General features: G+C 45.9%; 2 protein-coding genes across 4 annotated transcripts in view; one reads left to right on the forward strand and one right to left on the reverse strand.

Moving 5' to 3' along the window:
- The window catches only part of GPR3 (G protein-coupled receptor 3), a 146,495-nt gene that overhangs the window by 61,637 nt on the left and 61,514 nt on the right, over positions 1-23,344 (reverse strand). The window lies entirely within an intron of this gene.
- WASF2 (WASP family member 2) overlaps positions 17,998-23,344 on the forward strand; it is a 45,556-nt gene continuing 40,209 nt past the window's right edge. Inside the window, exon 1 of one of the 3 annotated variants that reach the window (XM_083512194.1) lies at positions 17,998-18,159. The gene's annotated coding sequence lies outside the window, so the exon portion shown is untranslated. Of the gene's footprint in view, positions 18,160-18,256; positions 18,376-19,015; positions 19,141-23,344 lie in introns of those variants that run through there. The other 2 variants (XM_083512196.1, XM_083512195.1) reach the window with 2 other exon arrangements.

The following is a 23,344-nucleotide window of genomic DNA, read 5'->3' on the forward strand; positions in this document are numbered from 1 at the left end:
AACTGCTTAAGAAAGACCAGACACCGCACAAATTTTGTGCAAGCAAACCAGGATGAGTGCTCCATAAAGTCTGGAGGAGTCCTGGGTTATTTTTGTTTTTCCTCGGTGACCTTAGAAAACCCCAGCAAGATGTGGTCCAGCAGCCCTGGGCTATTGACAGCCAGTCTCTCCAGCGCTTACATACATCTGCACCCTGTAGGTAGGACACAGTCTGCCTTGCCAGGCTTAGCAGCCAATCACCAGCCGGAGAGCCAGACCTGGAAGGCATGAGATTGCGGCGGGGCGGGGGGGGGGACGGCATCACGGAGAGAGGAAATGCTAAAACACCCACATGCAACCCAACAGAGAGAGGGAGAGAGGACGACTGAACGCAAAACAGCCGAGTGCCCCCCCCCCCCCGCAACCCGGCTTCTGTTCCTTCAATTCCCTAGTTGGCTCCTTTTTTCTCACCTGACTTTTCCTTCCACTTGTTTGGCCAGAGCAGAAAGCTGAAGGCTTGTCAACAATGCACACACGAAAGCATTCTGCTTTGTCCCTGCGCAGCCTGGGCTCCGGGCAAGAGAAAGGAGAAGCTACCAGAGACACAGAGGCAGTTTACTGAAATAGAAAGAGGTCCTTTTAAACACCAGGTTTTAATTGCGAAGCTTCCCTTCCTTGGATAAATGTTTTTGTTTTTGTTTTGCATTGGTACTGGGTGACATCACTGAAAAAACAGGTAGAGGCAGGTGTGGATTTTTGAAACAAGGAAACAGTGGGACTTTGCAGCCCCAAGCGGAGTGATTTTGTTTGCTGTTTGCTGAGGAAGCTGTCTTATATCCTTGGTCTATGTAGCTCCATATTGTTTACACAGACTGGCAGCAGCATTTCAGGCAGGAGATGTTCCCAGCCATACCTGAAGATGCTGATGACTGGACTCTCTTGCCTGGGAGTGAGTCCTGTTTAGCTCCATGGGACATACATTGGCGTAGATATGTCTATAGGCTCACCCTGTTAACTGAGATATACCGATGTGTATTTATTTATTTTTCTTCTAGGCTGTTTGTTTAAATACTTTGCCTATCTCGGGGCCTTATTGGGTGGGGAAATAATAATCCACAACAAACATAGCTAATAATACCATTTAAACAAAGGAAAAGCAGGTAACACCTGATAAAAATCTGTAAAAAAACCCAAAAAACCTCCCTCATCAGTTTGACCTTGCTCTGAAAAAGGCTATTCTAAATAGCTCAAGTCTGACACCTGGCTTGTCCATACCAAAGCAAAATGTGGATTTGCACGAGCTTGTTTCCCAGTTGATGTGTGGATGTCCACATGATGTTTTCCCCATGCCAGAATTATCCCAGACCAGTTCCCCCTTTAAATGTGGTTTTTTTTTTCAATCCTTGGAAAGTTTGAAATGGCCAGGATTGAAAAACTTTGCATTTAAAGGGGGAAATATCTGGGACAATGCTGTGACGGCAAGGACGTCACATGGACATACTTTAAAGGTGAGACAGGCTGGTGCAAATCTATGTTTTGCTCTAGGGACAAGCCCAGTGTTTCTGAAAAAATGCTCCTGTCTGGGGTGTTGGGGCAAGAAGGAGGAAGTAATCTTGAGTTGTTGTATTGCAGTTTGAAAGCATGTCAAAGTGCAAGTAGATAAATAGGTACCACTCCGGCGGGAAGGTAAACAGTGTTTCCGTGCGCTGCTCTGGTTCACCAGAAGCGGCTTAGTCATGCTGGCCACATGACCTGGAAGCTGTATGCCGGCTCCCTCGGCCAATAAAGCGAGATGAGCGCCGCAACCCCAGAGTCGTCCGCAACTGGACCTAATGGTCAGGGGTCCCTTTACCTTTACCTTTTTACATCCCCCCCCATGTGCTTTTAACATGGGGCATGGGTGCTTTCTGCTCTTGAGTTGTGATATCAGGCTGGAAGGAGGCAAATAACTTGGGTAAGGCTGGCTCTGTCTTGAGACAGATTTCACTGCCGCTCCAGTTGTTGAACCCTCTCTTTAGAAGTCTCTGCCCAGAGAAGTGTGTCTGGCACTGACTGTCAGAGTTGGTGCGGTTGGCCATCTGCGATGGGTCCACACTCCAGCCCAACTAGTTATTATTATAACCTTGGGATCTCAGCATTCAATCTTGTATTTGTGTTAGGTTGACAGAAAACCCTAGAACTGTTTGGGAACTTAACTTCCGGCTAATTGTTTTTATTTTAATCAGCAGCGGTGGTGGCTGGTGCCCTTTAGGACTGGTAGGGCGGCCAACAGAACATTGAGCCAATTGCAGGCAAAGCCAACTAATTCTTCTTTGGTCCCTGCCCTCCTTCCTGGTGAGTTCTTCAAGGCCAGCACTGAGAGTAAGGAGGAGGAAGCTCACCACCAGGGCCACCTCCCTGAACTGGTTTGTAAGTAAGAAGGCTTGTGCTTTTGTCATGCGATCAACCTGTGCTTAATGCAGGATGATGGAATGCAAGAAGCCACAAGTGCCCTCGTGCAAGGATTTACGATTGCGCAACACAATTTCCCCTGCTTCATGTCTCCCTCAAATTTATTTATTTATTTCATGAAATTCATATACTATTTGATTGTTTTCTTTTTTTAAAAAAAAACCCTCAAAGAGGTTTACAAAATAAGGGGAAATGAAATAATAATAGCATATATCAAGCATAGGCAAACTGCGGCCCTCCAGATGTTTGGGACTACAATTCCCATCATCCCTGACCACTGGTCCTGTTAGCTAGGAATGATAGGAATTGTAGTCCTAAACATCTGGAGGTCCGGAGTTTGCCTATGCCTGGCATATATACCACCCACGGACCTTTTAATTATCTTCTTTGACTATATGAAAGAACTAGTGTTGGTACAGGATAAAAAAAATAAAAAATTAGTGCATCATTTACCAACTTTTTCTAGAATAACCATTTGTTACAACGGGGGGGGGGGGGGGGTTTCCAGGGAATTGGAATGCCAGCTTTGGAAAAATAGATTATCGAAGTGCGGGAAATTGTATGCTTGGTCAACTTAATGAATACAGTAAGCATCAGAGGAGGAAGACTGCCTGAGAATTTATTCATGGAAAAAAGGAGCACATTTTGGGGGGGTATAACAAGGTACTGGGTAACATTGGCCCCGTAGACACTAATACGAACATTATGTGACTATATGTTGGAAATCTAGTGGTAGTGTTTATGCTGCTGGTTTTATGTATGTAGTACAGATTCGAAATATTGGTATTTAATCAATTAAGTGACAAACTCTTCCCTTTGGACACTTTCCCAAGTGCACCCAATAAACTCTTGTTCAATCACCAACCCACCTGCACCCACTTAGTGGTGGTTCTTATCACACACCCCATGGAGACTGAAAGGAGCTGCTAGTCTCCACTGTGGTCTCCCAGACCCAGGAGCTCCAGGGTCCAGCTGGAACAGACATGCGCTATTTTAATACTCCTGCTACTGCATGGGATCCATCTCCTCATTAGGAGGGGATTACAAATCCCGCAGAGAGCCCTCCCCAACCCCCAGCATGCGTGAGAGAGGTTCCCAATGAGAGAATGCATTCACCCTCTGAAAATGGATTTATCTTGCTCCCGTTTCCCTCTTCTTCTCACTTTGCAACGACCCCCCTCCTGCCCTTTTGCAAGCTGCAAAGTTTTCTGGGCTGTTGGCCGAATAAAGATTTCTTTTTTTGTCAACTAAACATGCTGCATTTTCAGCAACAGTTAATCCATTCATTGACTGATTCAGACAGCTAGATGGGCTTGGACCCAACAGCCGTAGGAGGAAAGAGACCACTAGATACAATTCAGGATGAAGATCCTGTCTCTTTAATAGTTGTGTAGGAGAAGGGATTTTGACAGGGCGTAGTTTATCACATCAGTGCTGCAAAGGTAAGAAAAGCTCTGCCAGAATTCCATATTCTGCATAACTAGGTGAAGCACCCATGATATATTGGTGCTTGAAGGAGAAAATCGCCCCAATGTGCTAAAAATATAACAATCAACAAAACGATTGGCAATTTCCTCTTGTGGTGCCCTAGGATCTGCCACCTAGAAACGCCAGAAGGCATCACTTTCAATTCCATCTTCTATCTATTGCCTGCAACACTGCTTGTGTTCCACTGCAGTTCAGTTTCCAGCAAAAGCTACGTTACTTGTCTCACTGTTGGCTATAGCGAAATTTTACGCAATTATGTTATTATTACATTATGATTGCCTTATTCCACATCATTTGTATGCATCATTTGCGGACGGACGAAAACAGCAAACACTGATTGCTTGGTTTCCGTTCCGAACATGGGGCAAAGAAGCCAACATTGACAAATTTTTGCTCCCATTTCCATCAGAATCCTCAGGCATCCCAACAGCCTCCTGCATTGGCCTGCACTGCGGTAGAACTTGCCTTGGAAAGGGAATCCACTTCAGGCAGGTGGGGCAACACACAGACCGGAGTGAGAGAAAGGGAAAGAGAACTGCAGCCCCATACATACCTACTTAAGAGAAAAATGGAGAAGATGAATACGAAATGAAGCTGGGGTTTTCATGTGCTTCACTTTACTGAGCGCAGAATTTGAAGCCCTTCTACATGACAGTCTTCTGTTTGAACAGCTGTCTGTTTCAGTATAATAATAATAATAATAATAATAGTTTTATTTATACCCAGCCCTCCCTGGCCAAGACCAGGCTCAGGGCGGCTAACACGGAATATAACTACAGTAAAAACATTAAAAATAAAACAAAAAACAAAAACCCCAGTTGATTAAAATACAAGTTAGAATACAGTTCAAGGCCGGTTTAAAGATAAGGAACCCTGAGAAGCGAGAGTGAGGAAGGCTTGATGTCACCTGTTATGTACTGAAGTTCTCACCCTGGGCCAGCAGAGGGATACTGTAGATAGTTATGCAAATGAAGGATCGAAAGTGACATTCAATGATAGGATAGTTTGTATGCAAATGAAGGATCGAAAGTGACGTTCAGTGATTGGATAGTTTTAGAAAGTTGTTACAGTAACAAGGTACTGGAGCTCTATATAAGCAGGCTGACTGAGGCCTTCAGTTCAGTTCTGTTCTGGCATCTGAATAAAGAAGAGCTGTTTGAAGAATCGCTGTGTCGTCTGATATGTTCACCCACAACATAACATCACCTATCAACAGAGACTACCTGGGCATTAAACTGAGCAAGGCACACCGTGCTCCTGGTCACAGTCTTTTTCACTATGGTGAGATGCATTGTGTTTCTGTTTCAATTGTGGTAACTGTCTAAATTTGCCTCTCTGCATGTAAGTTAACACAACTTATTTGCCTGTCCATCTCCTTTAAGTGCAGCATAAGTTGCCACCCTTGGAAAGGGCTCTGTCATCTGTTTTTTCTTCGTTTGCCCATGGACAGTGTGGGGAGAGAAGGCTTAGAAATGGGACAGCTCATCACCAAATAAGTGCACAGCTTTGGCAGACTCCCCACAAACAGATGAAAACGCAGTCCCAGTGTCTGGTACGACAGAGATGGACCTCCTGAACAGCTACATCCTGTTCTGTTAGGAGCTGGACCACCAGAAGGTAAATCTCCCAGTCTGGGGATTGCTAGCCATGTAGACCTCTGGGCAGTGGCGGAGCCCTAAATGGCCTTGGTCCAGTATACCTGAAGGAGCATCTCCACCCCCATCGTTCTGCCCAGACACTGAGGTCCAGCACCGAGGGCCTTCTGGTGGTTCCCTCACTGTGAGAAGCCAAGTTACAGGGAACCAGGCAGAGGGCCTTCTTGGTAGTGGCACCTGCCCTGTGGAACGCCCTCCCACCAGATGTCAAAGAGAAAAACAACTACCAGACTTTTAGAAGACATCTAAAGGCAGCCCTGCTTAGGGAAGTTTTTAATGTTTAATAGATTATTGTATTTTAATAATTCTGTTGAAAGCCACCCAGAGTGGCTGGGGAAACCCAGCCAGATGGGCGGGGTATAAATAATAAATTATTTTTATTATTATTCATGCTCCGGCACCAGGGGGCGGAGAGCAGACAGGGGCAGGGCTGGCACGTGTCCCGGGGGCATGATGCACTGCCTGCAGTGGCTTGGTGCCCAGCGTGGGCAGGGGGGCAGCCACGATGGTACCCCACCAGGATCATGCTGCGGGGGTGGTGCGCTCCCCGTGCACTCCTCTTCCTCCGCCAGTGCCTCTGGGCCACTAAATATAAGACTGTGAATCTCCTGTTGCTCAGTTGGTAGTCCATGAACCAGGCTGGAACATAGGAATCTGCCTTCTCTCAAGCCAGACTATTGGTGCATCTGATTCACTATTTTTGATGCTAGCAGCGGCTCTCTAGGATTTGGGGCAGGAGGCAGGGCTGTTCTTGTGTTCTTACAGATGCTGGTAGAGAATCTGTTTGAAGGCAGGTGATCCCAGGTGTAATCCTTGGTATCTCCAGGTCTGGCTGGGCTCCTCCAGGTGGTGGGCTTGCTTTAGTCTTCCATAGAAGAGTGTGTATGCAGCTTCTGCAAGCTTAAGCCCAGCAGGAGCTGACTGCAAAATAGAGTAGAGTCACTTGGGAGAAGGGGGTTGCCCTCTTTCTCTCCCCTTTCCCAATTAACTTCCATCTCTAGGGACCCCCTCCATGACATGGAGGTACTGAGGATAATATCTTCACTGTCAGGGTTGGAGTCTGCATCCAGCCAGTCCATGACAACAGGAAACTGAGGAGGTGCTACAGAAACCTGGTAAAGGTCAGAAAACTACAAGAAGAAAGCAGTTGGAGGGAATGATTCATGGTTTTATTTGTCTCTCAGTATCTGATGGCAAATACAACCTAACAGACACTACTCGAACTTGGTGGGATAAGACTCATGACTGGAACGTAGGAACTGAGGAGTATAACCTACTTGTGAACAGATCCATGACTTGGAGCATGGAAGGCAGATTGAGAGTAAATGTGTAAAAATTGAAGGAGAAGGAAACAGTGATCTTCCTGTGGGTGTCTCCTGGGGGGGGGCTCTCTTTTGCTGGAAAGTGTGTTTAGCCCCATGCTTTGGATGTAGCGATCCAGCCAATTCTTTTACTAATTACCACGCAGGTGTTCTATATCTATTATTACTACCCACCCCACATTCAGATTTGGGATAAAAAGCAAGGTTGGCTTGTGTCTGTGTCTTTCTTTCAACCCAGATGCTCAAACGCAGAGCCCTGCTGCAGAAGATAATCAAAGCTCTTTCAGCTTGTGCCCTTTCCAGGCGGCCAGAGCTGTCTTCCAAAGTCTTTTATTTACACTTTTATGGCTCTTGTTTTTGCAGTAGCAGCCTCTGCTGGAGCCCTGAGCAAATCCTTCAGATCTTGGCTGGTGGCAGAGATCCACCTAATCATAGTCATTATCTGGTAGCAGGTAATGGGCATCTTTCCCCGTATTAATTTTGAGAGGGAAGACAAGGGAAAGCAAGGCACTTCTGGGAAAGGGAGGTGCTTTTAACCCTCCCTGGGACTGAAATTCTTTTTACCTCCTACTCCTTTATCTCCTCTTTTACCACCCCCCTGGAAGTTATGATAAGAAAACATTTCTACTTGATAAGACCAGAACCATTCTGAATAAGATTTGGATTCTTTCCCTTCCCAACAGCATATTTGCTTGGAGTTCCTCAAATTTTATTTTGGCTCAGGCTCCTTAGGCTGTGTACACAACATACATTTAAAGCAAACTACATTCCCCTCTACCCAAGAATCCTAGGAACTGTAGTTTAAGTGCTGGAACTGAAGAGTAAACTACAGTTCCCAGGATTGTTTCGGGGACAGCATGTGGTTTAAATGTGCTTTAAAAATACAGTGTAAATATGAACAAAAGTCTCTGCATGCACACCATCTAATTACTTCACCCAAAGAATCCTGGGAACTCGTGCTTGCTAAGCATTCTGGTCGCTCTGTGAAGGCAAAACTACAGTTCCCAGGATTCTTTGGAGGAAACCATGTGCTTTAAGGTGTCGATGCGAACAAAAACATCTTAGAGCTCATCCTACCCTTAGGCAGAGGGAGGGGGTTGCACCAGTCAGGTGATTTTGGGTATCATGAAAGGGCAGCAGATCATTATTTATCTAATGCATCATTACGGTGTTTTGTTTCATTTTTACTGCTAGGGAGAGGTGCCAAAATAACATGCCTAGCCTTAGGTGCTGCGCGTCTCCCCCTCATCCACCAAAATGTAATGGTCTGGCCCTGCAGTCCTAGGCGCTCAGTGGAATACACTTCCAAGTAAACTTGTGGAGGGTGAGTCTTTTTGGGAGAAGAGAAGGCACAGAATCCTTGTCAACCGCTGTGTTTGCATAACAGGGGTCTGTGGCTTAGGGCAGCTTTATAAAACCCACCAAGGTTACCAGACTGCAAAGATGACAAGCCTGCTAGGGGCTAGCAGAGGAAAGAGAACTCTGCCTCTCATCCAGCAGACTGCTGAATTTCTCCCATGGATGGTGAGAAGGAGGCTTCCCTCCCCTGTGAGAACTAGATGGGCCACTGGCCTGAACCACCAGCCTCATTTTATGGCTTGAGCTTTCAGCTACCGATTCAAGAAAAGGCTCTCATTTCTATGGCTCACCTGGCTTTATAAGCTAGCAAAAGCGTTGATTTTTTTTTTTTTTAAATAGAGTGAACTGAGTCCAAATGAGTAGGAGATTTTGAACCAGCGTGATGTGGTTTAAGAACGCCTAGCTTCTTCCCTGTGCAATTCTGTTCCTTTAAGATAAAACAAACATGCCAACAGTGACACCCCTTTCCGGAAGAATAAAGGTATGGAAAGAATTAGACCACACACAGAGTACATTTAAAGCCCAAAAGAAAAACAAAGAATCATGGGAACTGTAGTTCACCTCCACAGTACTACAATTTTCAGTGCCTTGAACAAACTACAGGATTCTTTTTTAGTTGAAGGGACAGTGCTTTAAATGCATACTGCACATGCAGCCAGAAGTGGTTCTTCTCCCCCGCTCCTTCTATTGGACAAAGTGCCCCTTATCCACCTGGCTCTAATGGGAAGGAAGGAGAGAGCGGGTTTTGTTTTTCGGTGGTGTTTTTGTGTGTGTGTGTGCTTTCGGAGGTACCATTAGCTTGTGAGCAAAGGTTGCTGTGTGTCTCCATGGAGACAAGACAGCAAGCCAGACAGTGCATGTGTAGATCTAAGGTTAAAGCTGATTAGCAAATGTCAGCAGGATCATGGCAGCAGCGGCGTTCCTAGAACTGTCCTCCATCAGCGTTGGCGTGGGTCCCTGTCGGAAAGGGAAACGCAGCGGGGTAGAGCAGGCTGAAAGGCAAGGAGCAGGGGGGAGAACAGAGTGGGGGGGGGGCTTCTCCTCCTCCTTCCCAAGCTAAGCATTACAGAATTAAAACAACACAGAGCCTTTCTGCAGTGGTGATGCGTGCTGCCCTCATTGCTCTTCCGTGACCATCAGCAGCATTAACGCCATATTATTTGGGGCTGTTGGCTGATGGTACCATCAAGTTGGTTGGTGTTTGTTTCAGCTGACATATCAGTTCAACTCTGTAGCTTTGCATCTTGCCATGCCCTCAAATTGAGCTTCCTCTTTGAAAAAAGTAGGGGATAACTTAATATTTAATATACCAAGGATTGCTGTTCTTGTTTATTTCTATCCCACCTTTCCTAGAAGTAGAGCAGGGCAGTTTACAGGGTTCCCACCTACTATATCCTCAACCAACACTCTGTGGTAGGGCAGGTGTGGGGGACATTTGTCCGTCCTGACATTGCTGAACTCTGATTCCCATCGTGCCTCACTATTGGCCGTGTTTGGTGGGGCTGCTGGGAGTTTAGTTCAGCAACAGCTGGAGAGCTAAAGGTTCCCCACACCTGAGGTAGGTTTAGGTTGAGTTGAGAGTGCCTGACCCAACGTTGCCACATGAGCTTTATAGCAGAGTGGGGATTTGAACTGTCTCGACAGTCCTGACCATCTAACCAAGACTTCCTCAACTTGGTGCCTGCCGGGAGCAGGTCAGCAATAACTCACATGGTGTCTGGGAAGTTAACTCTTTATTCAAAGAAACAAAACAGTTCAGGATGCCACACCTGGTGAGCACAGCAACTCTTCTCAGTAGATCTTGCTCCAGTGAGGCAGTTGTAGGGACTAAGGGTCCTTGCCTCCCCACAGTTCCCTAAGTCTCCTCTTTCCCCAGGTGCTTATCCCAGGCAAACTGAGACTTCATTGGCTCGTCTGCCATTGCTCCGCCCTCTTCATACCTCTTCTGGTTCCGGGATACCAAGGAGGAGGGGAGATAGTTGCAGCAGGAGGGGGAAACCCACTGGCTTCTTCAGCAGCCTGCCTCATCTCTGCCTCTTGGCCCCCCTCCTCTCCAGCCTCCGCTTCTGCCTCTGGTTCTGGGCTGCGGTCTGCCACAGAGTCTTCCTGCTCACTAAACCCTGTTGCCTTTTCAGTTTCTGACACTTCCTCTTCCCAGTCTGCTCCCTCTTCTCCCTCTGACCATTCATCATCACCCCATCACCAATTCTCTGGCTCAGAGCCTTCTTCCCTTGGGGGTTTCACAGCTGGTGCCTCCCTCTGCATCCAGCCAGTCCGTGACAGTGCCCTCCAGATGTTTTGGACTATAGCTCCCATCCGCCCCAGTCAGCATGATGGGAATTGTCATCCAGGGTGTCTGGAGGGGACCAGGGTGAAGAAGGCTGAATCTAACCCATAATTCAGGACTCAGGTGTTGTTAAGACTCCAACTCCCATCAATCCCAGTCAACATGGTCAATGGTCAGGTATGACGGGAGCTATCTAGCAACATTTGGAGAGGCACAGGTTCCCCGCCCCAGCACTAAATAAACAAAACTTGATATTCATTATTAGGTAGAAGGGCCATCTTTAATTGTTTATGATACATTCCTGATTGTAGTAAGATCCTTTTGCTGAAAGACAGGCTAAAAACCTTTTAAATTAAATGTGCAGTAAATTAAATAAATCATTACAGGAATGTGTGTTTTATAGTGTACATGGGTACCTAGAACAAAATTGCCCTACAGGTGTTCATTTAATTCAGAGTCCAATTAAAATGTGCCCATCCCAATTATCACTGTGCAATGCGATCCTATCCACGTTTATTTGGAGGCAAATCCCATATAGTTCAATGGGACTTTCCTCCAGGTAAGTGGATATGATTGCATCTTTTAGCTGATGGGTAATCTACCAATATAAACCAATCTAAGCTTGCTGTCCTGCTGATTTATTTAGATGTATGGCTCTGCTAAGGATCAGGGGAGGCAAAGATCGGAGTCGCTACATAAACACTGTTGTGTGTGTTGAAGCAGCAAAAGCTAAATCGTTATTTGGTGACCTTTCCATGACTTTAGTTTCTCCACCACTACTTCTGCTGTGAAATTAACGGGGGAAGCGAGGGGTGGGGGGAGAATGCGCTTTAACAAAACAATTGCTCTTGGCATAATACCCAAGAGGTATTATATCGTCCCAAAAGGATTATAAAGGCGGAGCAAGATGGGGTGCAAAATGCTGGTTTTCTGCCAGAAATGGAAACCCATATCCAGTTCCTCCGCTTCTCCTTAAGTATTTGGTTCTTGAATCTTTTAGAATGACACACTGTCACATCACTGCAGAGGAACAGATGACTTAATGGTGTCCACATTATAGTGTTATAGGTTTGCGGGGGCCAGACCACTACCATCCCCAAATTCAGAAATCCCTGACCTTAGTGGTTGGGGCTGATGGGAGCTGGAGTCCAATAACGTTTTGGCTTTTTAGTTTAGAGAAAAGGTGAGTAAGAGAGGACACGAGAGAGGTGTATAAAACTAGACTTGGCCTGGGGAAAGTGCATATAGATTTTTATTCTTCTTCTTCTCCCATAGCACGATAACTAGTGGACATTCAATGAAGCTGAATGTTGGAAGATGCGGGGCAGATAAAAGAAAGGACCTCTTCACACATAATTAAGTGATGGAAGTTGCTCCTGCAGGAGACAGTCATGCACACCAAATTGCATGGCTTTCAAAGAGGATTAGACAAATTCTGCAGGATAAGCCTATTGATGGCTACTAGCCGTGATGGCTATGCCCTGCCTGCCCAGTCGGAGGCAGTAATGCTTGTGAATACCAGTTGCTGGAAACCACAGGAGGGGAAAGAGGAGGTCTTGTGCTTGGCTCCTGCTTGCATCTGGTTGGCCACTGAGAGAACAGAATGGGGCACTGGGGCACTGAGAGAACTAGATGGCGCATTGGCCTGATCCCGCTGGCTCTTCTTATGTCTCTCAACATTGGGAGAGGCACAGGTTTTCCAGCGCTGTCTAATAAGTAAACTGCAGGCTCAGGAGTGGAGGAGTCCAGCCTATCCTAGGCACCCACAGCCAAGGAAGGTGCATGTCTGAAAGTTAATTCTTTATTGACAAAAGCATGCTCCTACGGTGCTCCAGATACGCACATGTACACACTTCTAAAGGTAAAGGGACCCCTGACCGTTAGGTCCAGTCGCGGACGACGCTGGGGTTGCGGTGCTCATCTCTATAGGCCGAGGGAGCTGGTGTTTGTCCGCAGACAGCTTCCGGGTCATGTGGCCAGCATGACTAAGCCGCTTCTGGCGAACCAGAGCAGCGCACAGAAACGCCGTTTACCTTCCCGCCGGAGCAGTACCTATTTATCTACTTGCACTTTGACATGCTTTCAAACTGCTAGGTTGGCAGGAGCAGGGACCAAGCAACGGGAGCTCACCCTGTTGCAGGGATTTGAACCGCCGACCTTCTGATCAGCAAGCCCTAGGCTCTGTGGTTTAGGCCACACGCTTCTAGACATGTGCTTTAAATGCATGGTGTCTACCCAGCCTCTCACCCCCTTCAGGTAAATAAGAGGTAGTATCACAGGTAGTATCACATTTGGAGTGTTGACTCCCTGCTTGTGGAATGATTCCCTAGTAAGGCTTGCCTGCCACCATTGTTACGTATCTTTAGCTGCCTTTTTCATCCGGCCTTTGACTATCTATGGCCTTCACATGAGTGGGATGTGTGTGTGTGTGTGTGTGTGTGTGTGTGTGGAACTGTCTTTTAGACTTTTTTAAAATGCTGGTTTAAATGTATGCCTGTGTGTGTGTTTGCTTTTGCTTAGAATATTTTAAGTTTGCTTTGAGCTGCTGTGACAAAAGCAATTTAATAAATAATGGTAATCCATGCATAAGAGGGAGGAATTAACAGGCTTGGGGGAAGTCTCAAGGTTTGCAAACCTGCAAAGCTAAATTAGCACATATGAACCCTGAAGAGAGCAGGGCAACCGTGAAAGAGCCATACATGGAAAGAGCGTGGTCAGTGGCCGTGGGTGGAGGGCTGACGGTTGAGGCGGGGGGGGCAACCTTTTTCAGCCCAAGGGCCACATTCTCTCAGGCAGCCTTTCAGGGCACTTGCCAGTGGTGGTGGGTTGATAGGGAAATGTGGGTGGAGCAAAGAATGTAAATGTTACCTTTGTAGAGAAGACTAGTTTCTCCAAACACCCCTCTCTATCCTCCCTGCAAACAAGCACATTGAGTCAACGAAATCCAGCATCACCTGAGCTCTGCGAGTGCGGCTTTCTCCCAATTGAATTGCAGAGTGTTTGAAGACCGGGAAGTTCACAGGGAAACCAAAATGCTTGTTTACAAAGCTATTGTACTACCAACCTTACTGTATGCTTGTGAAACATGGACCACTTATAAACGCCATCTCCAACTCCTCGAAAGATTCCATCAACGGTGTCTCTGAAAAATTTTACACATCACTTGGGAAGACAGGTGAACTAATATCAGTGTACTAGAAAAAGCAAAGATCACCAGTGTTGAAGCAATGATTCTTCAACCTCAACTTTGTCAGACTGGTCATGTTGTGTAGATGCCTGATTATCGTCTTCCAAAGCAACTACTCTATTCCGAACTTAAAAATGGAAAGCGTAATGCTGGTGTAAGAAGCGTAATGCTGGTGTAAGAAGAGGTGTAAAGACTGTCTCAAGGCAAATCTTAAACTGGGAAACACTGGCCGGCGAGCACTCCAGTTGGAGAACAGCCTTTACCAAAGGTGTCATGGGCTTTGAAGACACTTGAACTCAGGACGCAAGGGAGAAACATGCTAAGAGGAAGGCACGCTTGGCAAATCCACACAGTGGACTTTCACGTGGAAACCAATGTCCCCACTGTGGAAGGATGTGTGGATCCAGAATTGGCCTCCACAGTCATTTACAGGCTCATTGTTGAAACTGTGTTTATGGAAGACAATCTTACTCGGCTATGAGTGATCGCCAAAGAAGAAAGAGAAGCAGCAGCAACGTTGACTATTAGCTACTGGGGTGGACAGATCTGTCCATTCTGATTCTCTCAAGTTTCTGACTTTTCCCATCTTAAATTCGCTTCTGAAATACTTTGCTTTTTTTTCCTTTTAAAAAAAATACTCTCATGAAAATTCATCAGCATCTTAGTATGCCTTTCTCCTAATAAACACATTTTTTAAAATGCGGTTTTGACTACGGCACACATTTTTGGAAGCAATTGCTCCTAATATAAAGCATTTGTGTGTGCTATTTTCAATGTTGTTTGCATTTTTATGCATACTTTCATTTTCACCAAGGTCGTTTGCCTGAAGAACTGCTTTGCAAAATTCAGAGACGCTTACCATAAGTTTTGAAAATCACGGTGTTTCAGTTCTCACATTGTTTTGGAAAGCGCAAATTAGCCAGCTTCACCTTTAAATGAGGACCAGTTGAATTTCTACCCTCATCTTTAGCTACAGTAGAATATTTCTTTCAAGGCTACGATTTGTGGTGTGTGTATGGATGTGACAGGGGAGGGGATCCCGTGGGCTCTAGAGAGAGCCTCTGTGGGCACATGTTAGTGACCCTTAGTGGTCCTGCCTCTTTCAACTGCAATGTGTATTACTCCATGGGCTTCAAAGTATAGTGATGAAGCTGCTGTGTTTGGGGCCCTCCCATCCATTCTGCAGCCTGGGTTCCTTGGCTCTTGCCCCCAAGTTGTGCCCTGGTGGCACCCCTGGGAGTGGGGAGGCAACTTTGGAAAGGGAAGACTTGCTAAAAATCATTTAGGGATCTAAATCTTTTATGCTGAAATTAGCAGCAATTGGTGCCCAAATCAGAATGTACAAAAATAGAAATGATGTCATCAAAGTGTGCATATTTGTAGAGAGGGGTCAATTGTATGAGTAGCAGGTGATTGGAAGCCTTCGAGATTGCTAAGGTGCAGAGTATTACATGTGGCTTTTTAATCTTTCCCAAAGTTGATTCAAGCATCTACACCTGCAGTTTGTCTCTTGAAAACACCTGTGTTCCAGCTCTTTAGCGACCCCCGTCTCCTAATCTCAGATCAGATTCTTGGTGAGGCTGACATACTAAATGGAGCATAAAGACTCCTTCTCTCAGCTGCAGGCTTGAGCAAACTTATTTGCTGAGGAAAACAACTGTGTGCTGGGGGGCGGGAGCGGGCAGCCCTGATTACGTGAGGGCTGTTTGTTCCCCATGCTTTTGTGAATGTGGGATTGCGTGTGACACCTGCTCATGTGTTTCCAAGATGCTCTGTTTTTTTAGAAAAGTCAGCAAGCTTCTGGTCTTCATGAAACTGAAGGTTTGTTTGAAAATATTCAGGGGTGTGGGTGTGTGCACCCTTTATTCCTAGGCATTGCCACCTCTATGGCCTGCAGAACTAGCACTCCTTTTTCCTTCCTGACCTCTACTGCCACTTCGTTGTTTACTGTAAGAAATTCAAAACCTCGCTTAAATGTAGCGTGCACACACAAACACGGTTAAAACAATGCAATAATCATCCAACCAATAGAAAATAAAAAAGTTGAGTAGAACATTAAGAAAGAAATGTAAATGAGACAGGATGGGTTTTAATAATTTATTTAAGCAGGATAAAGAGGCCTGGTGAGCCTGAAACCTTTTCATCCATCTCTTTTACCATATTTTTACGTCTATAAGACGCCCCATGTATAAGACGCCCCCTATTTTTGTGGACTCCGATTTGGGGACTCCCCACTCTGCACTATCCATGTATAAGACGAGCCCAGATTTTGAACATAATTTTGGAGTAAAAAAAATAGTCTTATACATGGAAAAGTACGGTAATTGTTTAAGTACAGTTGTACCTCTAGATACGAACAGGATCCGTTCCGGAGCCCCATTCGCATCTAGAAGCAAACGTAAGTAGCGACAGCACGTCTGCGCACGCGTGCGTCACTTTTCGTCGCTTCTGCGCATGCACGTGAAGTCATTTTGAGCGTATGCGCACACGCAAGCGGCCAAACCCGGAAGTAACATGCTACATTACTTCCGAGTTGCCGCGGAGCACAACTTGAACACGCCCAACTCGAAGTGTATTCAACCTGAGGTATGACTGTATTCAGTTATGCTTTTTAATTGGCTTGTTTTATTGTATCTTCCTATACAGTGTATACATTAAAACACAGTGTTGCAATGCTCTGCAGTTCACACGGCCACCAACAGAGGCTTATCATGGTGGCCAGGGTGGGGGCAGAGAGGCCCTTCAGGCAGTTTTAGCAAGGTGTGTGAAGTGTCTCGCCCCTCCTTTAAAGGGTTGTGGGACTTGGGACAGGAGGGGCTTGGGTTGAGCTTTGGGGGATAGGTGAGGTGTAAAGGGGAGGAGGAGGGGCTGGTAAAGTGTGGGGAAAGAGGAATGGGGTATGTGGAGTTGATTCCTGGCAGTAGCCACTAGTATTTTAAATATGTGTTTTAATGTTTTGATGGAATTGTTTCTTGTGTGTTTTAATTCTGTATAGATTTTATTATTTATCTATATTGATCTATATATTTAGTAAAAGTTAAACACCGCTTGACTGTAGAAACCTCAGAGGTTTACAAAAAATCAAGAAAAATGCACAGCCCTATTTTAAAAGATACAAAATACTAAAAAAAAGAGAAAGATTGAAATTAACTCGACTTTCTAAGCATCTGGGTAGGCTAGCCCAAACAGGGATGTCTTTAACAGGCGCCGAAGAGAGTACAGGGAAGGCACCTCCTGCTAGATATCCAAAGGCAGGGAGTTCCACAGTGCAGGCTCTGCCACGCTAGACGATGGAGTCCTTACAGAGGCAGCGGACTGAGTTTTATGCTTGGAAATGAAATCAATCAACATCTGGATAATTCCGCATAAGGAGCCATCAGAGACAGACAGACCACAACAGGGTCGGGACTCGGGAGAGGGGGGTGGAGAGAGAAATAGCAAAAGGAAGCAGGGTTTTTTAAAATAAAAAATAAGGTTAGTGTTTAGAGTAGCCAGATGCAAGCCAGAGTTGGGCTCTTACACCTCAAACAGCTCTTTGGAATTATACATAACTTTAAAAGTTCCAGGAGCCTTGCCCCCTTTTGCACCTGGCCACCCTATTTTGTGCTTCATGAATGGAGAGGCCGCCGGCAGAGACGTCTGAAAGTACGTGGGTCATATGCAGGTAGGATCCTCCCCCAGAAGGACTGGATTGACCGCAGGTTCCACTGAAAGAGAAGTCCCGAGCGAGCGCCACCCCGGCTCTCGCCGCTCCCTTCCGTCTCCGGAGTCTCAAAAAGCAACCCCGCCCCTTTCCCCTTCTTGCAGTAATACCCCTAACGCGCCAGGGGGCGCCCTCCTTTTAAGCCCGAAGAGCAGAGCACTGGTCGGCCCCGCCCGGGCGAACGAACGAGAGTCCGGGCGAAACCACGAGGAGGTCCGTGCTCTGCTGAAAACTCTAACGCGAATTTATCAACAAAGAAATAACTTCTATTTAAAAGCAAAACAGCAACCGTAAAAAGCTGTAACTTTCCCTTCTCAATCCATTGGCATTCGCTCCAAAACGTTGCTTCACATCCCCGACCTACCACTTTAAATCTCCCCCTACCCACCTCGGCATTATGGTACGCCCCGCGTTGTTCTCTTATAAAAAAAATCAAAGAGGAGGCTCGGTTTGGGTGTGGTCATTTAAGAAATCTGGGTGGGTACGCAAATCGCGGAAGGTTATCAAGTGACTGACAGCACGGCCCGGCCAATGGCGCTGGGGCGGGAAGACACCGGCCGGCCAATGGGGGCGCGGACCGGCGGCGGAGCAGGCGGGGCCACCTTCAGTCAGCGCAGGCTGGGGCGGGGCGGGGGAGAGGAAAAGCTGTGGAATGGCGGCCGGCCGGGACAGGCCGCTTCGGTGCTGAGGAGTTCGGAGGGAGGCGCGGAGAAAGCGGCCGTGGGCGGGTAAGCCTCGCTCCGTGGCGGCGGGAGGGCGAGGCGCTGCCCTTTTCCGGGTGTCCGCTGGAGGGCATGGGCAGGAGCGGTTATTATGGGATGGGGCAGGTTTTTTGCCTTCGCTGTGTGGGAAGAGGCTGACACGGGAGAGACCGAGGAGCGATAGGAGGGTCGTGGCGCGGGCGGGGCCTTCGGGCTTTCTGAACAGGAAGGTGTTGGGCAAAGGTGGGTGGGGAGCTGCGGCCCTCCAGGTGCTGTCGGTCTACAACTCCCAGCATCCCTTAGCCTCGGCTGCGCTTGCTGGGGCTGATGGGAGTTGTAGTTCAACTTTATAGAGGGCCGCAGGGTCCTCAGCACCTGGTGCAGGAAGCGGGCTGGGATGGCTACCTCCTCCTCCTCCTCCTCCACCCTTGGTGTGTGTCTCGTCCCCTCTACCTTCTTCGTCAACGCCCTTCCTAGGCAGACCCATCTTTTTGTAGGAGAAGTTGTTTCCCCCTTCACTACGAGCCACTGGTGTAACTTCTACTGATCGAAGAGGTTTTTATTCATCCCTTCGGCCAAAAGAAAAAAGGAGAGTTAGGGGGTTCCCAGAGTGGGTTACGAATCAAAGGATTAAGAGGGAGGAGGAAATAAGGAAATGTTTGAAAGTTTAGTTGGGTTCTGCTTTTAATAAGGGCTGCATCACCCACCGGTGGGGTGGGGTGAGAGAGTTCCTTTCGAAAATGAGAAACGTTGGTCTTGATTGTGTTGGTCTAAGATGGTTTTTGTACTACGGAGCGTACTAGATGGTATACACACATGCACACTTCTAAACTGCAATAGCTTGCTGTCTTGATAAATTCTGAAGCAAAGCACTCTTTCTACCATGCAGTCTCACACTGCTTTCTAGGTGGAGGAGTTGGAGGTACAGATAGTATCAAGCGGAGTACTTTGCTGCTGAAGCAAGAGATCGTTTTGTGAGAGGGCAATCCTGTATGTCCTTAAGCAAAAGTAAGTTCCATTGTAAGAACCAATGTGATGTAGTGGTTAGAGCAGCCTTTCTCAACCATGGGTCTCCAGATGTTGTTGGACTATAACTCCCATAATTCCTGACCACTGGGCCTGCTAGCTAGAAATGATAGGAGTTGTAGTCCAACAACACCTGAGGACCCAAGGTTGATAAAGTCTGGATTAGAGTGTCAAACTGCGACTGAGGTCCAAATCCTCATTCAATCAGGATGCTCACTGAGTAATCCTATTCCTGTTGCTATCTCTTAGCTTAACCTACCTGATACTAGGAATGTTGTCAAAGTAAAAAGGGAGAGAAATCATATATCCTGAGCTTCTTAAAGGAAGGGCGGGATGAAAATGAAATAAATCACAATATAACAATAATAGTTGTGCCCAGTACATTCCTGAACAATGTGTTTCGGATTGCAGCCTGAATTTATTGTCACCTGCCCAATGTAACATAGTAAAGCATTTTGCTTCTGTAATGTACATCAATGGCCTTGGCCCAGTATACCTGAAGGAGTGTCTCTACCCCCATCGTTCAGCCCGGACACTGAGGTCCAGCGCCGAGGGCCTTCTGGAGGTTCCCTCACTGCAGTGAGGTTACAGGGAACCAGGCACAGGGCCTTCTCAGTAGTGGCACCCGCCCTGTGGAGCGCCCTCCCATCAGATGTCAAATAAATAAACAACTATCCGACTTTTAGAAGACATCTGAAGGCAGCCCTGTTTAGGGAAGTTTTTAATGTTTGAAGTTTTATTCTGTTTTTAATGTTCTGTTGAAAGCCGCCCAGAGTGGCTGGGGAAACCCAGCCAGATGGGCGTGGTAGAGATTAATAATAATAATAATAATAATAATAATTACACTACCACCCATACAGGGCAGATGTAGGAAACTTTTGTCCTGCCAAAGGTTGCTGAACTACATCTCCCCATCATCCTTGGGCATTGTCCATGTTTCCTGGGTATGATGGGAGTTACAGTTCAACATCTGCAGGGCTGAAGGATGCCTACACACCTAGTATAGGAAATGCTGTTATATTAAAATGTAAAGTTGCTTTTTAACTGCACTTGGGGCATACTGAGTTGGCAGTGCAAACAATACAAAAGGGGAAAGTTAGGCAGCTGCAGAAAATTATTGCTCTCTTGAGAACATAGGTATGAATGTACCCATTTGTGTGCTCCGCACCACAGCCCTTTTAGCTTATGGCAGGTTCTTGGGTGTGCCCTAAAGCAATGCATGTCCTTCTCCATCTCTTTCCACTTATCTGATAAGCTTGTTTTGGGATTGGATTTCCTATCATTCTTCCTTAGGGGTTCATCAGTTGCAAGTGATGGGGGAAACTGTTTATGAGTGAGGTGTTACAGTTAAATGTGTTGTGTGATAGGAAGGATGTGGGTACTCTGGGACTGGAAGAAGGTCAGTGTGTTTTTGTGTTTATGATGGTGGAAGGTAGGACAACTGATATACTGTAGGTGGCACAGCTAGGTAAAGAAAGATAATAAGAACAGGAAAGGGAATCCAGGAGGAATAACTTGGAATGCGGGTGGGACAGGCTTCTGACCATATTGGATGTGAGGGTGTTGGTTCAGGAGACAAAGTATGAAGCAAGTCTGCAAAGAGATGGAGACTGTCTTAGTCATTAAAAGCAAAGATAGCTGTGTTGGTCTGTAAGGCGGGGGGGGGACGGGACCAAATGCAAAAGCTAAAGTTGGGCAAATCCTTTTTTTAAGACCAATACTTTTGGTTAGTCCCAATAAAGGTATTGCCCAGCTGTGGATTTTGTCATTTCAATTGTAGGACTCTTGGTAGGAGCATGATAGATTAGGGAGGCTTTGTGGTTTATGTGGGGGAGGAGCCTAAATTGGGCCCTAGGATTAAGAAGTCCTGGGTTTTAAAGCTACATATAAAGTGTATGACAAATGCTGTAGGCATGGCTGGAGGTCTTGGGGTAGTGATCTATGTATTTGTGACCTTAAAATCTCAGTGTGACATGGACAATGATACCTTTGAGAAAGGTGATCATCCTGTAATAAGAATGGTATCCATACTCCTTATTTTAATTTCAGATTTATGCTCTATTATAAAGGCAGTGGCTGGGCAGAGATAGAGGAATGTTTGCTTTGGGAGGCTCTTGGATTGTGAAATCCAGGGATACATTGAAAAGTGCACCTGTACTCAGTTGGAGTTGTCCAGATACAAGACTGGATTTTATAACGTTGTCACCAGCATTGGGGCAATTGTGGTACTCAGTAGCAAGTAATGAGACTCTATGCATCTGCATGTACAAGTTTAGACTTTGGAAAGGGAAGGAAGTTGTGTGCCTGCGGTCTCTCTTGTTGTCCTCAACTTTCGCCAAGGAGGTCAGAGCAGTACACCTACAGTTTCCTCCATTTCATTCACACAGCAACCCTCTGATGTAGGATAGGCTGAAGAATTTGTGACAGGCCCAAGGTTGTACAGTGAGCAGTGTGACTGAGTGAGGATTTGAACCTGTTTCTCCTGATCCGAGTTCCATGCTTTGGCCATTACGCTGGCAATGGCATGCTACAGTAGGGGTGCCAGTTCTGGAATGCAGGAATGTTTCCTTTATATGATGAAAGAATTTGTTCCTTTAAGGCCACCTGAAGATCTCTTTAAGAAACATAACAGGCCTTATTTCTCAAGGAAAGCTGGTGGATATTATGATCGGCTTGCTCCAGAACAAACCAACAAAGTTTATTACCATTTTTGTTTATGTGGTATCATTTTCTGTATGTACGTTGATGGAATTTGTCTCCATGAAACTTGCTTTGCTTGTGAAAATCTCACCCTTTTTGTTGGCACATGCAGCCAGTTGCCCTTACTTGTAAAATCTATTATGGGTGGAATTGTTCTGGAATTTACTTGCATAGTACCCTTTTAAAATGCGTATCAGTTTTCACTGGTGTGCAATATTGGCTGTGAAACAATTGTCTGCTACTTATTAATTGCCCTTCACAGGGAGCTGCATTATGGGTGCTTTTCTATATAAAAATATGGAGATATATTGAATGCTCAGCTAATGTTTGCCTATGTATGTAAGTAGAACAGTACATAGCATAAGATTGCTTCCTTTTGCCATCAATACTAATATTAGAAACGTCTGAACTCCTTAATTGCCCTAGTACTTTACTGTAAATATCACTGGCAACATTGCACCAGAACTGTCCTTGTTTTTAAGTTACCCCAAGATTCTTTGTTTACATAGCATTAATATCCTTTTTCCTTTTTGCTATTTGTGTTATTTTATTTCTTAATGAGAGCCTTTTATAGAATTGTTCAATATAAATTTCCCAAGGACTGTGCAACATAAAACCACAACAATCCAAGAACAAAAATATAGTGGTACCTCGGGTTACAGACGCTTCAGGTTATGTGTTTGCAGGTTGCGCACTGTGCCGAACCCGGAAGTACCGGAACGGGTTACTTCCGGGTTTCGGCGCATGTGCAGAATTGCCAAATCACGCTTTGCACATGCGCAGAAGCGCCAAATCATGACCCGCGTGTGCGCAGACGCGGTGCTGCGGGTTGCGAATGTGCCTCCCACACTGATCACGTTCGCAAGCTGAGGTTCCACTGTACAGTTTAACATAAATCAAAGCTAATAAATAAAATAGAAGTTTATGCGTTGCTGCCCATTTGGAATACATGCCATTCAAAAATAAATCCCATTTGCCCACAAACTTACCTTCCACAAACAGAAAAATAGGATTTGTCATGGTTCCCTCTTAAAGAAGGAAAAGAACTGGGGAACAGCTGGCCAGTGTCTGCATAGCATATCTGTGGAAATGAGTCATCTACAGACCAAATGGTCTCATACTAGTTTTATTAGAAATTCTATTTCAAGCCATATATAAAGTGTTTGTTATATTTAAGTTCTGATTGCTTTCTGCAATTATTAGTCTGCCAGAAGGTCTTGGTTCAAAGTAGATTCATCGCTTGAATCCGTGGTATACTTCTTGTGCAACTTTTCAAAACTGAGGCTGCAGTCTTATACACACATACCTGTAAGTTCTGTTGAACTCAGGACATATATTAGAGTGTCATGCCACTTTTAGGTTAATGTCATGTTGCATTGTATTTTGATAGGCATATGTTGTACACTACCCTGAAATCCTTTCAATAAAGGATGGCATACAAGTGTTTTTAAACAGGTGGAGCAACTGATTTATTCATCACACTTGA

Source organism: Podarcis liolepis (assembly GCF_965112155.1).
Source record: "Podarcis liolepis genome assembly, chromosome: 7".
NCBI lineage: Eukaryota > Metazoa > Chordata > Lepidosauria > Squamata > Lacertidae > Podarcis > Podarcis liolepis.